This window comes from Haliotis asinina, chromosome 9 (assembly GCF_037392515.1).
Source record: "Haliotis asinina isolate JCU_RB_2024 chromosome 9, JCU_Hal_asi_v2, whole genome shotgun sequence".
NCBI classification, from domain to species: Eukaryota; Metazoa; Mollusca; class Gastropoda; order Lepetellida; family Haliotidae; genus Haliotis; species Haliotis asinina.
In genome coordinates this window covers 5,493,880-5,512,119 of record NC_090288.1, presented here as the reverse complement: position 1 = coordinate 5,512,119, position 18,240 = coordinate 5,493,880, and the positions used below count along the sequence as shown (strand labels likewise).

Here is an 18,240-nt window from a genome sequence, read left to right as displayed (position 1 = left end):
AGCATAACATTGTCTAGGGCGTCTTCCGTCTGAACAGAGATGAAAAAAAATATGACTCGTTGCTAAATCAAAAGCCTCCATCTAATGTGGCTATAATCTGTGTCACTGACAGTACTGCCTTGTGCGTGCGTGCGTGCGTGCGTGCGTGCGTGCGTGCGTATCTGACCTTCCCAATCAAAACTGGAATCTCGGACACAGTTGTCTTGAAGTTATTGTTTTTGACATTCACACTAAAGGCTTAAACCATTGCCATGGTTTCACCAAACACTTGGGCCATCCAGTACAATTGCTGATATATTCCACAAGACAGAAGGTGTAAATGGTCAGACGTTTATTCATGATACATCTCATTCTTGAAAGACAGCTGTTAAAAACACTTTTCTAACAACAAAAATGATTAAAATCCAAATCACATAAATCATGAAGTCCAAAGGTTAAGGGGAAATACTTCGGGGGAAAAGTTGGGGAACTTTTTAGCACCTGGTTTGGATCTGCCAGTGCAGACCATCCAGAGACCACTTGTGTACAGTCCTGAATCCCTTGAATGAGTGAGTGAGTGAGTGAGCTGACTTAATGCCACACGCAGTAATATTCCAGCCATAAGGGAGCTATATGGCAGCAGTCTGTAAATACATGTAATCGAATCTGGACCAGACAATCCAGCGATCAACATGAGCATCGATCTGTGCAGTTGGGAACCGATGACATGTGTCAACCAAATTAGTGAGTCTGACGATCAGTTAGTCGCCTCTTACAACAAGCATAGTCGCCTTTTATGGGAAGCATAGGTTGCTGAAGGCCTATCCTAGCCCAGACCCTCCAATCCCTTGATACAGTGAGGGAGGCATGTCAGATTAAATTGTTACATGTATAGAGTGTAACATGGAAATATCCAACACCATCAGTGAAATGCACTGTTGGTTATCACAGAAAAGGAGGATTCAAAAATATATATTAATATATAAACACCCTACCAATCACTGGCTTAACAATCTGTCAGACCTAACACACTGTAAAAATATACATAAGAATGTGTTTTATCTCAAACAATACCAAACAATATAAAAATGTCTCACACACTAACAAACACATTCATTAAACTGTGTCATATTTAATATCTTACCAGTCACAGGTCTAACAAAATAAATTCTTCACTAGTCACCAACGGGACAATATAAGGTGTTCAGTGGTCTCCAGGGTGCATGGGCTGATGTACCCTTGATGTTTGTATATGTACATACATATATTGCATATATATCTTACCGAACACTTCAATGTTAATTCTGAACTTTCTGAAGCATGAATATCAAATCCTAAACTCTGTGTGAATCAAATGATTCGAATCTTGCATCTTGCTGCTTATCCTGCAGGCAATGTTTTAGTGAAGTCGCCACGAAGTAATTCCCATTCTTGATATTCACAGGGACTACATTTGAATATTTGTCAAAATTTATTTATTGGAATGCAAGGCAAATCTGTGCGTTGCCATCGCTAGATTTTGCGGACGATACAAGAAAAATCAGATTTATAGTTATCTCCCTTCCATCTATTTGCATTCGCATAACATCAGTAATATCCATCCATCATGCAGGATTCAATGTTATTCGAGATAAAGAAGTACTATGATGATATACCGAATAAGTTGCCATTGACAGAGGGGTACATTGAAATGTACCTCACTTGTAAGTGGGGTACATTGAAAATAATAGAAGAGTACTTTGCCAATCAGAAAACAGCATTTATGTGTGAGATAAGATAAGGGTTGATGTACCCTTGATGTTTGTTTGTGTTCCCTCAGCCACTTGGAGCTATATGTATGGTGTATCATATATGACACATTATCATACCTCATACATAAATGTTGTTTTACAACATTTTATCTTGAATTACACTGAGTCACATATGATATACGGAAATGTGTTTTGAATGCAGATGGATTGAAGGTAAATAAATCCGTTTTTCTTGTCATTTGCAAATCTAGCAAAGGTTACAGACAGACATGTAATCGTGCTTCAGATAATTCAAAATTAACATTGAGGTGTTAGGTAAGATAATGTGTCACATATAATACACCATACATATAGACATAAGAACGTGTTTAATCTGAAACACTACCAAACACACATATAACAATGTGTCATATGTAACACCCTAGCAATCACAGATTTAACAATGTGTTATATCTAACAGCATAAAAACAAACAGACATAGGAATGTGTTATCTCACACACTAATATGGTGAAGTGCACGCATGGCAATGTGTATATACACACATTGTATCAGTCAAACAGGCACACACAATCACATACATCATATAACGCTGTGTCACTCTGTCATATCATGCACACACAAATGCTGCGTGATATATAAAACACCTTGCATCAAACATAAACAATTGTCAGTGACAGTGACATCTGTCAATATTCAAAAGACTTCACAGTAGGAGGTCATCACAAGCAAATATCCATTCTCTCTCATTTTTCCAGTTCCTGCCACTGTTTCTGAATAGGCTAACAGTTCATGTCACATTCCAGTATCACAGTTTAAGATGTCCACTTCATCAGTCTGTAGTGGGTGAGTTTTGTTTCATATTCTAGCAGTTTCCCGGAGTATCAAGTGACAGAGATTGAGCAATTGAGCATGGTCTTATACCCCTCTTAGCACATGTTCCACCATGGTTACAGCTCTTGAACATCACAACTTTACATATGTGGAGAATCAAACCTTGCATTTTGGGAAGATAAGCAAACACTTTAACCACCAGACTACCCCATCACCCTTTATAAGAAATATCAAGAGATGATCAGACACTTCAGAGATTTACAGTATAGCCTTGGTCTTTGGTTTGTCGTTTAACACCACACGCAGCAATAGTCCAGCTAAATGGCAATGGTTTGTAAATATTCTAATCTGGACCAGACAATCCAGTGAACAACAGCAAGAGCATCCATCTACATAACCGTGTTACAATGACATGTGTTAACCAAGTCAGCAAGTCTATTCAGTGTAGGAAGCACTTATGGTGACATACAAATTCTAAAGTCAGTTTTCTTTTCTGCTTCTAGATCCTTGTCTTGTTGATTGTCGTGAATGTCTGTCCACTGTTGCCTGAACAACGGGTGCCAGCAAGACCAGTTGGTTCACTGTCGACCAGGCCATGTAGCTCAGAGATTTAAGGCGAGTCAGCATTTCAGACTTCAGCACTGGCAAGTTCAAAATCTGAAATAAAGAAACAAATTACTGAGTTGGGCCAACAGGCAGATTCAGGGTGTGTGCACGGGTGCGCATTTTGTCCAGAAATTTTGTTATATGATCACTGTAACGTGTGTGAAAATGAAATGTGCACCCTTTCTCAAAAAGCTGTATCCACACTGGTTGGGCTCTAACTGCTACTGTCCTTTCATGAAGTGATGTGGGCGTTTGGCATATGAGTCAGCTAGTTTAAGGTCATGTTCAGCTATATTACATGTATATGGTGGAGTTAGGTCTGTAAACAATCCAGTGATCAACAGCATGGTCATCAGTCTACACAACTGGGATACAATGACCTGTGTCAACCAAGTCGCTAAGCAAGCCTAAGCACATGATCACATTAGTCGCCTGTTACGACAAGCACGTGTTGCTGAAGATCAATTCTGAACCGGATCTTCATGGGTTGCTGGGCATATGCTCATCTGGGGAACCCAGAGACCAAACACCCAAACTGTCCCAAATGTGAAATACATCTGTCTGTATATATAAGTGCTACACATTTGGGTGTTAGAACTAAAGTAAATATGCTGCAAATGCTGCAACACAGTGCGTTTATCAATGTCCACTTCAGTATGAGGTAAGTGACCTTAGTTTTACGTCACTATTAGCAATATTCCAGCAATATCATGGTAGAGACTACCAGAAATGAGCTTCACACATATCAGGAACAAACTCTGAGGTGTTGTGTTCCTCATATTACCATCACTTCTAAAGAGCATTCAAAGACGTTAACAAGAAAATTCACAATTGAATACTCATCTGTCAGTTGGTTTGAGTGTATTTATAGGAACAAGGGACTGTTATGGTGTCACTGACACAATGTTTTGTGAGGTTCTGAAGTATGAGAAATGAAGTAACCTTTGGAACTCTCATCTGATATATAAATGACCTATAATCATATACTACGCATTGATAGAAAGGGCAGAACCTTGAAGTGATGGAAATATGAGAGATGTGTAGTGAGAGAAAGTGGAAGAAACAGTTCGCACTTAGAAATTTGAGAAACCTGTACTGACAGGAACCTCAACCGGTTAAAACAGGAGAAATGTGACAAGGTTGAAGTTCAAGAAACTTGAATAGGTTGGAACTGGAGAATATTGAATAGGACTGGAATTAGATAAACTTGTGAGGGTTGAAATTGGAGAAATCTTTTTAACTTACAACAGTTGGAGACAATTCTGTGAAACTAATAATTGCACACAACATCATTTATCAAAACACTCAAAACAGAAGACGGTCTCAGTTTCCATTCACACCCAGAATGTGTCAGAGATATTGTACACAGAAGTATACCTACAGCTTCGAGTCTGGAGGTGGTGAAGGCCAGCTGGGACATACAGGTGAGAAGGCTCTTCGACTGGCAGGACCGAGGTGTGTTTGACAGCAGCACATTACAGCTCTCCAGCAGCCAATGAAGCTGAAACACAGCACCTCCATCACTTTCACAACATCAGCAGCTAGCACTATCATCATGGCATCCACACATCACCATTTCATACCTTTAACAATAATCTCCATCTCATTTAAACGGGTTAGGTTGTTCATTTACAAGTATGCAGGTTCCTAACCAAGAATCACAAAGATGAATAATAAATTTGAGAAGGCAAGCAGCAACTCTGGCACAACCAAGGGAGGCAATTGTAAATGGACCCAATCCATCCAGCGACAGAGTAAAGTTTTATGCCACTTTTATCCATATTCCAGCAATATTCAAATGAGGGACACCAGTAATGGGTTCACATATTGTACTGATGTGGGTTATCAAATTAGTCTTCATCGTGATTAGTGAACGCTTTAACCAATAGGCTGCCCTGCTGCCTAGCCTATTTCATTCAGGTTGCTATGATTACAATATAAGCTGATATTGTGTGGTATCATCAGTGGGTACACTCACATCTCGGACCAACACCAGCTGGTCTATGAGGAATGCTTGAGCCGCATCAAGTTGGGATGTATTCATGGCGCTGGGTGAATTCTTCCATATCTTCCTTCTCTGGAACATCAAAACACATTATTCCTGGTATGTTTATATTCATTATTAGAGCAAAGGGGCGTTCACTGTTTCAGGTGCAATTGAAGCGATTTCTATTCGGTCTGCTTGGAGGAGTCAACTCACTTTACCAGCTTGAAGCTCAGGACATTGTCTTGAATTAATCTACTTAACCAACACCATATCATGGGACCAAGGGCACCATCATAAATAATTATTGTCCCTTCACCTAGTCATCTGTACCTGATTGTTTACCTTTCTGTTATGTGCACGTAGCATTTTGTTGGTGAAACTCAAAACTTGATAAAAATGCACGGCTTTATATAAAACTGCCTCAGACGCCTCAGAAGGAAGCAGATGACACATACCCTACCTCACAACCAGCCCTGACCCAAAGGACTGGAGATGTGTTTGATCAGCATGTTCTGCCAACTAAAACCGTAATGATACTGAAGAAGTGTGTTGCTGCGCATGGATGCCTAATGATTGAAGTCGGACGTGAGATCAGTAAAGCGGGAAACATAGTTGTAAGTTTGACAAGGTGGAATACCTGAGATTGGCTAAAATATGGGTCAAAGGACAATGCTTTTGAGGTCATGAGAAAAGCTAAATTGGCAAGCACATGTTAGCGCTATCTTTAGCAAACATCTCCATGGCAAATCAGCTTTAGTCAAAGATTTACTCAAGTTAAAATATGAAAAACAAAACTCTTTCTGAAATTCTATATATCGAGTCTTTAGGCTCAAAATGGTTAAATATAACATCAACTCTAAACACTGTTAGAAGTACAAAACAAGTGCGGAAATGAATACATTTCCTTTCAAGATGCTGATAATAGTGATATTTCAAAGGCTATTACCTGGGTGTTGACCAGCTGGATGACCCTTGACCTGATGAATGTAGTGGTCATTTTCTTCCAGGCATATCGATGAGATACAGACTTGTTGTACTGCGATGCATGGAACGTCATCACTGCTTCTGAGTCCAGCTCCACCGTCTACATGAATAAGTCAGCAACCATAAACTACACTGCTTGGGTGAACCTTTTACCACCCTTTACTATGGGATAACTCAGTGTAACACACTACTGAAGGATAACCCACTACTGTTCAATCTACTGTGTTAGTAATTTGGAACACACTGGCATTAGTGAGGGAGTAAGGTTTTATGTCCCTTTTAGCAATATTCCAGCAACATCACCGTGGGGGACACAAAAAATAGACTTCTTACGCTGTATCCATGTAGAGAATCAAGCCTAGGTCTTCGGCATGATGAGGATATTGGATAACGAATGCAACAAAAGCAATTGAAGTATTTGTCTCAAGTGAAACAATAGCAAAATAATTATTTAACATATTTTTAAGATGTTCACAGCACTATTTAATCAAGACAATGACCACATTACTCCCAAACAGTGCTGGCTATTTTCCTGCCTGGATTGAACATATATTCCATTTTGCATATCTTGTTTTGATAAATAATTTATCAAGTAAAAGTACATAAGAAAAATCAGGAATCTTTGATCCTAGTGATGTGAAAAATAACGAAATGAATTCACGAAGGGATAGAGTTCAAATCACTGAATACAGGAGTGAATTGTAACAGTCTTAATATATATGCGATAGATATATGATAATATGTAAGATATCATAACTGGGAACTAAATGAGTCCTGAATGGCTATAAAGACAGATCATTCTATGTCAGCACCAACTCACCTTTTCCTCCTTCTCATGAGAAGCACAGACCAGGCCAGAACGCACGTGGCTGTCCCAGTCGCCCAGACACACCCAACAGAAGTGGTGAGAACATTTACAGGTCATGTGACTGCAGCCGCCATCTTTCTCCATCGGGTAGTGGCAACGAGGGCAATTTTTCAGCTTAACGAAATAGGTCATATCCGATTTACTAGTAATCTGTCGACCCATTTCATTACCTGTTGTGAAATACAATTACGGTTGACCACAGGAACTGAATATATGAATGAGTGCAGCTTTGTGCAGACATCTTGTGATATATGTCCTTTATTACTTGCCTGTGGAAGATATTGCAGTGCAATATTTTATTGCAATATTACTGGTAAACACATATAAGATGATCCACAACCTGACAAATGACCCCAATTTGCATATTTGGGAACTCCCCACAGAACGATCCACTTGAAACAAGAGGGAGACAGGTTGTCTGATAAATATCCAGAAGTTCATTTTCCCTGTGCGTTTCACGCATGAATTGTTATAGCACACTCGATTTGGGAACAGGCACAATCCCAACGAATTGCCATATCAAACATCGTATCCAGAGTGGGTAGTTGTTTTTTTATGCCATATAAACTTTGTAAAATTGACGGACTGCACACCGGTCGAAATCATCAAGTTTGTAACTGCAAGTTTTGGGTTTGCGCAACTTGGTGAGACTGATAAATGTAGGTCCACTTGCACTCCTACCACCTTCTGCCTTAATGTGCTTTAAAGTTGCCGTTGAGAGTAAAGTAGCAAGGCTACTTTGTAAAAGAGAATCTGCTTTGGTTGCACAATTTTTGTCCATATACATGAAAACATTGTATGCTATCTCCCTTGCCTGAGAATGAACTATTTGCCCATGTTTTCCTAACTTGGATATTTTTTACTACAACTGAAATCTGTTTAACAGTATTGAGACAGGTGTAAAACAGTAGCGAGACAGGTGTTACACAGTAGCGAGACAGGTGCTAATCACTAGCAGTGTTGATTTCATGTCACAGTTAGCATGTATTGCACATGCATAATCGTCAAGCTACCTGTAGCAGCCAAGTGTACTCGCCCAATTCGTTGTACCGCCTCTCTTGTCACAAATGCGTTCAGTGCGCAGGATTATCTAATATGTGTCTAGCAGTACACTAGTGTAACACCGCTAGATGTATGACATCATAATGGTTCAGAGTTATGATGTCACAATGCTAAAGCTGCTGTCGCAGTGGTACTGGTTGTTTGACTCAAGGAAAACTGGGAGTCCTCACACAGCAGCAGTTTCTATCAATTTGTGCTTCCATGAAATACCATTTTCATTTGCTTGTTAAAAATGATACCAAATCATTCACTCGTTTAATAAAAATGGTATAACACGGAAGGTCGTTTGAGTACAACAAAAACGTGTTTCAGTTCAAAACTGGAATCAAACCCAGGTCTTTGGCACGATAGGTGAATGCTTTAGCCCTAAGGCTACCCCCCAGCCCCAGCTAAATAAGTATATTCCCAATATTCCAAACATATCATATTACCTGTATCTTATCAGGTCAATCTAGTACACTAAACAACAGAAACACTTACGACCACACGGCAACTGTCAAATTAAATTCCCTGATGAAGTTAAGTTGTCTCCAACCCTTCCAAACTTTAAGAGTCATCTCAAAACCTTTCTCTACAGAAAGTTTCTCTAAATTGACTTCAGTACTAAGTGTATTTTATAGTCATTGTTAGCGCTATGAGCATACTTAATGTGAGACACTGTCACAATAAATTCTTCTTTTTCCTTAAATGATGGTGCACCATTTAGTGCAGCTCAAACGTTTAAATTATTATTACGGAAAGCATAATAAATATGACAATCTGCAAACAGAAAAGACTAAGAAACATCTAATAACAATTCCAATCATACCATTCTCCAGCAACATCTTGTAATATATATCGCCATGGCTACAGAGAGCTGGCCAATGAGGTGACTTCTGACAAAGAAGACACCAAAGCTCCCCACAGTGACACAGAACAGGAACTCCATACTGGCACATTCGCTGAGCTGAAACAGAGTCATGCCTTCATCAAAATCCTGTTCCTTAATTGGGATCCTGCCCATCCTTGCTCTGGTAAGTGTAAAGGTTTAACTGCAGTGTTGCAAGTTTACTATATTGTATCCAATCTAGATTATAAAGACAAAGATATTACCAACTGACAAGGCTGTGAAAAATGTAGCATGACCTTACTGGCTTCAAATATTTTAATTTTGATGATTTTTAATTATTTTCAGAATATTTAGACATGTCTGTTGAGCTAGAAATGTCAGTCTCTCAGTGCAATTGATGCAATGTGTTTACACCTTCTCTACAAATTCCATACATTAGAAACTTCTATGGAAAGGTCAAGTTATTGGTGTCATGGGCATTCTAGGGTGCTCTGGCCCACAATGCTGATATTTTATACAAGGGTCATAGAAGGAATCGTGATAGAAGTAATACCATGTATATCTGACTCATCTGCGTACACTGTTTTTCTCTGAAAAGTCAGTAAAATATGCAGGGATCTGTGAACTTTGGAAAAAGGACATTCGGGTACTTAGCAAGTCTTCTCACACTTTTTATCTTGTGGCTTTGCCATCTTGGCTAGATATTGACACCCTGCCTTCGGACACCAGTGCCAGCCCCCTGCCTGAGTCACATGACTCTCTGCACACTGTTGCTGCCACCTTGTGAGAAAGTCAGGGGGAACAAGGGAGGTAACTGTAGCAGGATCCAACTCAGTTTGGCAACCATATTCCTAAAACAACAAATTTTGTTATTGAGTCTCATGCATGAGAACAATATGAATGTTCAACAGACATATACAATATTTACAATTGCTATCTACCAAGTCACTGTAGATCGAGTAGCTGTACGGGAGGTATTCAGTTATATAGCACACTGGTTCTGAGTCATTTGAGTTAAGAATTGAGAATTTATTACGACATAATACTTCTGCCAATAATACTACCTGCACATATATCGATCACAACCATAAACCAAGAGGTTTACATCAAGAGCAGATCTTGATTATTATGATGACACATGATTGATCACACACTCTAACCACAACAAATACATTATTTTATTCAAGAATGATTGACAAAAATCTGCTAAATGTGTCACATATTTAACATCTTGACACCACACATGATATCCTTGCAACCAGTGCTAAGACTATCAACAGTTACCTTACCATGCAATGAAGAGTTGTCCTCCCTTCCTTGATCTTCTGACATAGGTAGAGCTGCCAGCACTGTCGACAAAAGCTGTGTCGACAAGGCAACAATGACACATTGTGTGAAATCCATGACCATTCCTCTCCTTCCCAAGATGCAAAGCAGATTGAGCACTCCTCTATGAGGTCAAAATCAAGGTCAATCAGAGTTAGAAGGTCAATTCTGGCAACACTTGGTAGAACCTGAAACAAGTTATAACACAATTTGACAAAAAAAAACAGTCAAGATATATGTTTTCACTAAAATTTAATCTTTCGGTCATGTGTTTCCATATCCAAAGACCCATGAAGGTCCAGGTTAGAATAGGCCTTCAGCAACCCATGCTTGCCACAAAAGGCCACTATGCTTGTCGTAAGAGGCGACTAACGGGATCGGGTGCTCAGACTCGCTGACCTGGTTGACACATGTCATCGGTTCCCAGTTGCGCAGATCGATGCTCATGCTGCTGTTCACTGGATTGTCTGGTCCAAACTCGATTATTTACAGACCGCCATCATATTGCTGGAATACTGTTGAGTGCAGTGTATAACTAATCTCACTCACTCCATAGCCAAAAGAAATACATGAAAAATTAATGCAGTTCCATTTAAACTCTAGTACCAACAATGGGGTTACTTGAATGATTATTTAACTGAGCTTCATTTGGACTGCAGACCAGTGATGCAAATAATCAAATCTGGAAAGGAGACATACAGTATGTGAAATGTTCTGTTTGCTCATGAATACAACAAATCCGTTTACTCAGGAATGAGACCTTGTTCTTTAATCATGAACAAGGCATACCTGTTTAATAATGAACCTCACCTTCCTGTTTACTCGTGAATATGACCTATCTGCTCATCATGTTTACTGATGAATGTCACCAACATGTTAATCATATTTACTTGTGAATGTCACCTACCTGTCTATTGTGTTTACTTGTGAATGTCACCTACCTGTCTATTGTGTTTACTTGTGAATGTCACCTACCAGTCTATTGTGTTTACTCGCAAATGTCACCTACCTATCTATCCTGTTTACCTGTAAATGTCACCTACCTGTCTATTGTGTTTACTCGTAAATGTCACCTACCTATCTATCCTGTTTACTTGTGAATGTCACATAACTGTCTATCCTGTTTACTTGTAAATGTCACCTACCTATCTATTGTGTTTACTCGTAAATGTCACCTACCTATCTATCCTGTTTACTTGTGAATGTCACCTACCTGTCTATTGTGTTTACTTGTAAATGTCACCTACCTATCTAACCTGTTTACTTGTAAATGTCACCTACCTGTCTATTGTGTTTACTTGTAAATGTCACCTACCTATCTAACCTGTTTACTTGTAAATGTCACCTACCTGTCTATTGTGTTTACTCGTAAATGTCACCTACCTATCTATCCTGTTTACTTGTGAATGTCACCTACCTGTCTATCCTGTTTGTTCTCAAGGTAAACCTCTTCAGCTGTCTTCACTACAGTTAACTCAGAGAAAAGTTTCTTCTGGATTGTTCTGTGTCCATGGAGATCTGCCCGAGACTTTGTAGTCACCCTGAATTGAAAATATATGTAGACAGGGTCATAAGTTTTTATATGTATTCCTCACAGGTGACCTGCAACACATTCCTTGTCATCACTCCTTCAAACTATCCATCATAAAGTAGTTTTCTATCAGGAACAAATTGCTCAAAAATTTAGTTTGATTGCTAATTTGTTAAACCACCAAAGACCTGCCTCAACAAACACAATCTCTGGTGGTGTGAATTTCTTTTGTGACAGAGTATATGAACGACACAATTGATTTCCTTACTTTTCTTACTTTCTAATTGTAATATTCTCCATACAAAACAGATAGAGCTTTTTTGTTCCAGCTTCGTGACTTTGAAAACAATTGGCGATACCAGTGACATGGGAGAGAGAATGAGACATTCCAAAATAATAATCTAAGATAAAACAAAACATAATCACTGATAACCCTAAAATGAAATGGGATCATATTATACTAATGTTAGTACACATTACTTACAAAACTTGTAATGTTTCTTCAATGACTTCGTTGGCAAGGGCAGATAACTCTATCAGTGTGTGTCCTGATCTGGAGGTTTGCTTCACAGCGTTACGAAGCCTGGAGTTCACAGCGCAGATGTCATGTTCGCTACCTCTTCCTTGCAATGTTACCCTGCATGTATATAATTTACTGAGGAATAGGTTCAGTAGCTCACCTTCACTCAATGTAAACTCACATATATCTAAAGGAAACTTCTATTCTGGGTTCTAAAGTATGAATTACTATTACCTGTCAAGACAGTAGAGGCAGCAAGTTACAAAACCTGCTACCTCAAAAATAACATGCCAGCATGTTTCAAGTTACCAGAAACTGTCGTGGGTAAGTAACGTATGTGACTGTAGATTTCACAGACATAAGGATCCAACTTCATTCTTAAAATCAGTGTATCAAAACAATATGTTCAATCCATAAGCTTAACTGACCATCAGGTATTGCTTGCATTGTCTCAACATGATCAGAGATATGAAATAGAATATTAAAAAATTATGAAAGTTAAATTTATTGTTCCTCTATCTCCTAACCCATCATGTTCATTGCAACTCTGAACTTGTGTGTGTAATACTGTTTACATACATTTCACCAAAATGTCATTCCTTAATGTTTATATTAACAACAGTGAAATCAGGTCTCCCTCCAGTACTAACAACTTCCTTTTACATTATTCAGAGCAATCATCATTTACTACTAACTCATAACCTGATAATATTTCCAAATTGTACCTTTCAAGTTGTTATGAAAAAATCAGATATCAGTTACAGATATATTTACCTAAGAGCAACAGTGGTTTGAGATTCAGGGTCAGGCCAAAATCCCAGTCCAGGCGACATCTGACACACCATACACCAGTGACCTTGACTTCTCCCAAGGTTAATGACAAACGTGTAAGGATGGACAAGGCTGACTTCAACACCATGTCCATACAGTTCCACCAGCTTTCTTGGCACAATGTCTTCCATGGCAACCTTGCACACAAAGAAGTTCCCATTGAACACCTGCAGGTGGTTCTTCACGAGTTCCAGTATCTCGCCTGCCAGGTCAGAATGATTCACAGATTCAGCGTTTCTATCAACAATCTCAAAATCATCACCATTATCATCATCTCCCACTTTGGTTCTGTTCTCTAGCACAACTGCACAACCTTTCCCATATTTCTTTGTCCACAAGGAACTTGCTCTGTTGATCTGCTCAACTTCAACCTTGACCTTCTTCCTCCTCTCATCAGTCAAAAACACGTAAGTCTCCTGTTCCAACATGTTAGCCTTCTGTCCTTTCTTCTTCTGTTTCTTCTTCCTTGGACTCTGTTTCATGATCATTGTTTGCAAATCCACTTCCACGACCCTCTCCCGTTTCTTCACTTCCTCCACCTTGTCCAACTCCCACATCCATTCTTCTCCAAATCCTCCTGGGTGTTCCTGTTCCTGATCTGCCTGTTCCTTAATGCCTTGCGGTGAGAAACCAAAATGTGATTCTTGTTTATCTCTCTTGCTGTGGAGTCCTTTACTTTTCTTCAGGGCCTTATTTCGTCTCATATTGTGAGTTGGATCTCCTGAAGATACATTTTACAGAACAGAATTTAAGATACAATATATACTCACAGAAATGAAAATGGGAACCTATGAAAGTACAAATGTTCCATTATTTATTTCCAGAATTTCACTTATAGTGCAACACTTACCTTGTGAACAAACCTGGAAAACAATAAAGGAACACTTGCACTTTCATGTGTTCCCTTATTTGTTTCTATGAGCATATTTCAAATCTATTGTTCCTATTCAATACAGTTTCCGGGAATCTACAACTGCAAGACTATTCACTGCGTATTGACACGTAAACAATTGTTTTGTTGTGTCATCAACAGTGGTGACGTCATTCAAATCATATGGTGACGTAAAGTTAGAATGACGTCACAAATGAGTAACTCCAGATGCTACCATGGGAACCAGCTGAAACGGCAAGCTGATGACACTTCACTGCTGCACCCGTACTCGATGTAAACGAGTGCAGACACTAAAACCCTTTGGTTTACTTTTTGTTTACAATGTCATTGAGTGTTTGAAGCACGGGAATACTTCATTTGATACCTGCGGTGGCTGATGCCGTCGGTTCCAAATGCATTCCAGTGCTTCAAATACTCAATAACACCTGGAAATTGGCCAACACATGATGTTTATCTCCTAAGTGCAACACTTACCTTGTGAACAAACCTGGAAAACAATAAAGGAACACTTGCACTTTCATGTGTTCCCTTATTTGTTTCTATGAGCATATTTCAAATCTATTGTTCCTATTCAATACAGTCTGATGTGGATATGTTAAAGCTATAAACACCCAGTACTATAAATAATTCAATTTTTCCAAGATTCAACAAAACTGCAAAAACAATGACTAAAGAAGGTACAGAACGAGACCATGCCTTTAGTTTGCGACAATGGAAAGTTTGAAACATCAAAGGTTGATTGTATAATTTTCAATATGATTTCATTTTCAACTAACCAAAATCCTGGCCATGTAGGACATTTTATAAATATCACATGCACATATTGGCTGCTAAACAGCAATGGCTATATCCCATAAAACAGACTTACCCCACATGGTCAAATACCTTAACTGATTAGTATTCATGACATTATTTTCCATATATCAATATTTACTAAAACATGGACATCTAAGAACCACTGTCCTTGTACACCCAAATACATCAATGTTACTTGGTTGAAATGTTGTTGACGCAGAGGTACTGCTGAACATAACCCAAAGCACCTTTAAATGAGCTGCAGTCAAACATGTTTTACATTTTCAGATGAATCCTAAAGTAACCTGCTACCAAATTTATCTGTTGTCCACATTTTTTGTCTTCATGAAGATAAGGGCCACTGAGGTAAGCGTTCGCATGTCACGCCAAAGACCCAGTTTGAGTCCCTATGCTGTTAGATACTAAAACTTTACATTTCATTACAAATAACTGCTATTGCAAGAAATATTTTGGTACATGAGCTTCAGTTGTAACTGGGGCAATAGGGTAGACTAGTGGTTTACGCATTCACTCATCCCGTCGGAGGCCAGGGTTCAATTCGCAGCATGGGTGCCATTTGTGAAGCCCATTTCTGGTGACTTGAAAATTCATTCCCTCACTCATGAAAATCCCACAATTCACAAACATAGTACAGTTCAGCAAAGCTTGAAAAAGTGAGCAGGGAATACAGGCAAGAACAAAAGTAAGAGGTGTCTTACAGGGCAGGCAGCTGATTAGTGTACTGAAACAGAAGACATGGAACCTGTATGGTTCCACGGAATGATGCTTGGCTGCAGCAGAGACAAACCACAAGATGATGCAGCTGACATTTCATTTGATGAAGATATTGGATGAGATGCATTGGAAAAGAGGAAATAATTAAAATGATCAAACTGATCATCATAAAAAGCAAGCCAGTAAGCTGGGTTTTATACCACTTTTAGCAATATTCCAGCAATATCGTGTTGGAGGACACCAGAATTGGGCATCACACATTGCAGTGAGTGAGTGAGTTTAGTTTTACGCCGCACTCAGCAATATTACAGCTATATGGCTATATGACATGTGTCAACCAAGTCAGTGAGCCTGACCACCCGATCCCGTTAGTCGCCTCTTATGACAAGCTGAGTCGCCTTTTATGGCAAGCATGGGTTGCTGAAGGCCTATTCTACCCCGGGACCTTCACGGGTCATCACACATTGCAACCATGTGGGGAATCAAACTTGGATCTTCAGCGTGGTGAGCGAACACTTTAAACAGTGGGCTACCTCACCAGCTGCCAATAAATGCACTTACTTAGTGTTCACTACTGGACGACTCGTTTCTGCGAGGTATTCTCATTGTACTTTTTACTATGTGCAGCACTTACACATTGCTGCTGTCAGCTTGCACCACCATTAACTGAGGAATTGCCAAATATCATAACATGTGAACTACAGATAAACAAAATTCACTTGAAATGACAATCAGGCCCGTACAGAAATCCCTTCTACACAGATTACCTGATCCAAATTAATCAGGGCTGGATGTTGTTTCGTCCGTGCTAATGAAAATGAAAACCAGTTTACCAAGGATACACAAATGAATTCATAAAATCAATGTATATGCTTGTAAAGTAAAAACTTACTATCCCAAATTCTTTCATAAGGAATTGTTTTGTAGAATGTTGTTCTGGATGTATACTCAGCTGGTGACCAGAGCTCGTATCGAATCTCAGGGCATCCATGAGGCTCTGCTAGGTTCCTGAGTCTGGAAGTGAAGGGCGGAGAAAAATGTCCAGTTTGTGAAACATATAGTCTCAGGCAACAGTGTTCAAAAGTATTTCAGTCACATCGTGATTTCTCAGCTTAATCAGAAGAAAGGCCTAACTTAAATGGATGTATATGAGCATTGAAATTTAGAAATTCTGATGATTTGAACAAATATGTCAATATATGGTCAAAATACCAATAGGGTGCTTGGGTAGCCTGGTACTTAAAGCATTTGCTGAACATGTCAAAAGACCTAGGTTCTGTTGTCCATATGGGTACAACGTGTCAAGCTCATTTCTTGTGTCCTCTACAATGATACTGCTGGAATGCTGGTAAAAGCGGCAGAAGTCAAACTGACTCACTCAAAATAAAAAACTCAAGGTAAAATAAAGGGAAAAATTATTCACACACAAACAGTAAGGTATGTATTGCTTACATTTTAACAAAACTGGTTGTAAAATGGTTATGAGAAAGTCAGTTTTCAATATGGTCAAATTAAGTGCGAACATTAATCAGAAATTCTATATCTATTCCTTTTAAAAAACGCAAATTTATTTACACAGTTACCCAGTTTGACCTTTCTCAACCAATATATCTAAAGTAATCTAGACACTAGTTACGTGAGGAAAATTATTCATGAAATGGCTGCAAACGGTGGCCATATTGTCTTACATATATGGTTGCTGGTGCAGCTCTGTCTCTGGGGGCAATGTCTTCACCTTCCTTTGGATTGCACGGAAATGCTGGTTGTGATATTTTCTTCTCCTTGTCACCTTCCTTTCGTCTTCTTTCATCTTCCCTCGATTTCGTAGATCAGTAATATACGAGGCATCCTTTCTGGGAGTAACATGAGGCTGGATGTTGTGACTATCCCAGTATTCCCGGCACACAGGAATATTAAAGGACTTGAAATAAGTGTATCCATAGTGAACATTATCAACCAATGTAATCTTAAAGTCTTCCTCACAGTTTTCTTCAGCCATATAGCAAATGGTGTTAGCAACAGTCTCTCGTAGTAACCATCGCTTTCTTTTATTCAGTGAAAAGACAACTGGATCGTGAAAGTTATGCTGAATAGCCAGGTCCCCATCTTGAACGTACTTTTCTGATGTTGACAATATGTTCGCATTCTGTTCTTCAAAATCAGCTGGCTGGATGATTCTGTTTATGTAAACCTTGGTGATGAGGTGATCTTGTATTCCTGTCAATTCTTTGCGATAGAACCTGACTTTCAGTGTGTTCCCAGAGTTCAGACTGCAGTTGGATTTCTTCAGCACCATGATGGAATCACAGTGACTATTAAAGCAAGCAAAGACGAATTAGATTCTTGACAGCATTTAGAAGTTAATGAATATGTAAGGTGAGTACATGGATGGCAGCTTCTTCTTAATTGTAATTGACACAATGTTTCTGGGCTACTAAATCTTTTCCCTTCTTCGAGTGATTGACCACCTCAAGAAGGGGCAAGAAGTAGCCCTGCAACATTGTATTATACAATAAAGAAGAAGTTGCCATCCAGATACTTGTCTTCTACAAGGAAGAATTATTTGGCATTTGCATATAATTTATGTTTACCAAAATTAGACACTTCTGAATTTTTTGTTTTGAAGTTTGGGACGTGTGTGGATCAATCCAGGGTCCTGATCCACAGTGTGTTTACAGTGCTGCAACATACGTGAGCCTGGAGTAAACGATG

The 18,240-nt window shown here is 39.1% G+C and overlaps 1 pseudogene; it reads right to left on the bottom strand.

Annotated features, from left to right (window-relative positions):
- Positions 1 to 316: 316 nt before the first annotated feature.
- Positions 317 to 17,824, bottom strand: LOC137296227 (uncharacterized; annotated as a pseudogene).
- Positions 17,825 to 18,240: the final 416 nt, after the last annotated feature.